Here is a 2,802-nt window from a genome sequence, read left to right as displayed (position 1 = left end):
CCCTACCTTTTTCTCATTTCATATGGCCCATGGTTCATGATTCATCTGCATCTTCTTACACTAATCATCTACCATGAGACATTCATCTGCACTTGCATTTTTCAAATAAAGTCATCGATTCAAATGACCCTTGTTATTTATGGTACAAAGCATTGAATTGTGACAAAGAGGTTAATTCATGGGCTAGAGTTTCTATGGTGCACTGGTGAATCAAGCTTATGGGATTATTCTGCTACACTTAACTTGGGATTTTCATCTTTCTTGGATTAGGTCTTTGAAAACCTTAATTCTGATCAAGGCATCTTAGGTTATGATTTGGAAGTCATTTGCAAGTTTGACTTTGGTCAACAAAGTCAACCATGGAAGGATGACTTTTTGTTGACCAATTTCTTTATGGGACATTTTACATATCGATTGATTGGCTTTTGTTCTTTTGGTTCAAGAAATGGCAATTTAAGAATTCAAAGGATTGCAAATTTCAAATATTTCAAATTGGGGGAAAAAGTAATTTTCTTGAGAAACAAGTTACAATTACATTTCAAAGGGACAAGATTCAATTACAACATCAAAAATACATTACAAAAACCAAAATTACCAAATTATACAAGAAAAGCCATTTTTCACCTAAGATTGACTTTTGGTACAACAGTTGACCAAAGTCAAACTAAAATCCTAAGCCCAGTTTTTCTCTTCATCCTCATGTTCCTCAATGTGCGCCTCCAAGTTTCTTCAAGAATCTCTTCATGCCTAGCTTCCATCTTGATGTGTCATGACTTGCTAAGCCATACCATGTCCAAAGCCTCATGCTCACCATGCCAAACCTGTAGCAACCCAACAAAAAATCCTTAGCAATGTCAGCATCATACACACCCGAAACATGTTATACCTTGGCCCATATCTCATCCACACATGCCAAGTTAAGTCATGATAATCAATATGCACACACATACACATAGTCCATACTTTAAAATTCAGCAATAGATACACACATCCAACACTTAGTAGCACACATATGCAATACACAAACTCACTATCATGACCAAACGTAATTAATATTTAATTCCACCAATTCATAGCATTAATCTAATTCCTAACTCCTAACCATAATAACCCTAACTGTGCAATTATCCACTTAACAATATAACAAACCAGCTCAACAACCAATTGTTAAAAATCCAAGCTGCCATTCACTTTATGAGTTAACCAATAATTGAATTGTCAGGACCAACACCATAGCAGCCTGCAATCAGTTTCAATTTCCCATCAATAATCCAACTGTCATAAGCTCTTAATTAGTACCAATTCTTTCTAACAAACTACTAACATTTTTAACTAACATTTGTTTTAACCTAACCAATTCTAATAGTTAATTCAATTCACCTCTAACTTCTAATTAAAAATTAAAATCCTAATTGTGTTAACCAATTGATTTTACTAACCCCTAACATCAACTAACTACTAACTACAAACTAACCAGATTTTGAACTATACCAGAAAGCTAACCTAACAAGTAATTGTCAAAGTTTCATAACAAACCTCTACTAACTTTGTCTAACTACTTAACATTTCTCACTAATAGTTCAACATTCAAGTTAACTAACCTAACTGTAAAAGTTTAAACTTACTAACTATCAAACTAACATTGTTAGTCATCATAACTACTGACCAAGCTAAAATTCCATCCAATTTCACAACTGGACAAACCTCTAACCAACCTTGCTCTAATAGCTTCCCAATTCAGTTGGCATTTTCACCTCTATTTAAACCCTCCTATTGCAATCATTGAGGAGGATCACTTTCACTCTGAACTCACTCTTCACCATCACCCCCACTCTACAAATTCTCTCCACTCTCTCTCACAACCTCACCAACACACTCAAAGCTCTCAATCCTCCATTATTGAGAAAAACTTCACCTTGAAGTTTTACTTCAGTAGAGCTTAACCTCGTCATCTCTACACTCTCTTCACTCAATAACAAGAACACACAATAATTCCCTACAGACTAAGTTCAGAAAAAGAAGAAGAAGAAGGAAGAGAAGTTGCAAGAAGTGAAGTGTGAAACGCTTACCTGGTTATACTTCCTCTGGCATTTTCTCTCCAGTTGTGTCTTCAAGCTCTTCAACATCTCCCATGGAAAATCTCCGCCCTGTTGGTAGGATCTTCATTTCCTCCTTATTTTGCTTCAATTTGGTTACTAGGATGTAGGCTTTGAAGTGGGGAATTAAAGCGCCGAGGTCTCCAACTTTGACTCCCATTTTAGGTCATTTAAGTTTTGTTTGAATGTTCTAGGGTTCTTAAGGTTTTCCAACGAGGGAGAATCATGAAAAATGGAGAGAGCATGTGTTTGGAGTGGAGAATGATTTGAGTCTGAATCTCTTTCCCTCATTTTCCCTCACATACCAGGCTTCAGACTCAAGCCCATTGGGTCCTACTATGTTGAATTCAATAAAGACCATTGGCTTGGCCCCCTGAGCCCTCGGCTCAGCTCCCTAATTGCTAGCCAAACGTCCATTCTTCCAAACACACCCCCTGGCAGAGTGAACTACATTATTCAATTATTGTTTTTTTTTCTTTCTTTTTTCCTTGTAGCACATTAAAGACACTTCATAAAAATACATATTAAAAATCCACTTTTATAAGTAGTTATTAAAAATATATAATTCATTAGGTTAGGTTTCTAATTAGGTTAGTTTTAGTTAGAATTTAATTTCTAATTTCAATTAGGAATAGGTTAGAAATTAGGGTTAATATGATTAAGTTCAATTGATAATGCCATTGTTTTTCTTTCATAATTTCATGTA

General features: G+C 35.3%; 1 long non-coding RNA gene across 1 annotated transcript; it reads right to left on the bottom strand.

The window, feature by feature from the left end:
- Nucleotides 1-467: 467 nt before the first annotated feature.
- LOC127106910 (uncharacterized) lies at nucleotides 468-2,565 on the bottom strand. The gene is made up of 2 exons (XR_007795544.1): nucleotides 2,070-2,565; nucleotides 468-821 (listed from the first exon to the last, which is right to left on the bottom strand). It is a non-coding gene; the product is annotated as an uncharacterized LOC127106910 (long non-coding RNA).
- Nucleotides 2,566-2,802: the final 237 nt, after the last annotated feature.

Source organism: Lathyrus oleraceus, chromosome 7 (assembly GCF_024323335.1).
Source record: "Lathyrus oleraceus cultivar Zhongwan6 chromosome 7, CAAS_Psat_ZW6_1.0, whole genome shotgun sequence".
NCBI classification, from domain to species: Eukaryota; Viridiplantae; Streptophyta; class Magnoliopsida; order Fabales; family Fabaceae; genus Lathyrus; species Lathyrus oleraceus.
The sequence above is the reverse complement of the archived record's forward strand: the minus strand, read 5'-3'. Positions and strand labels throughout refer to the sequence as shown.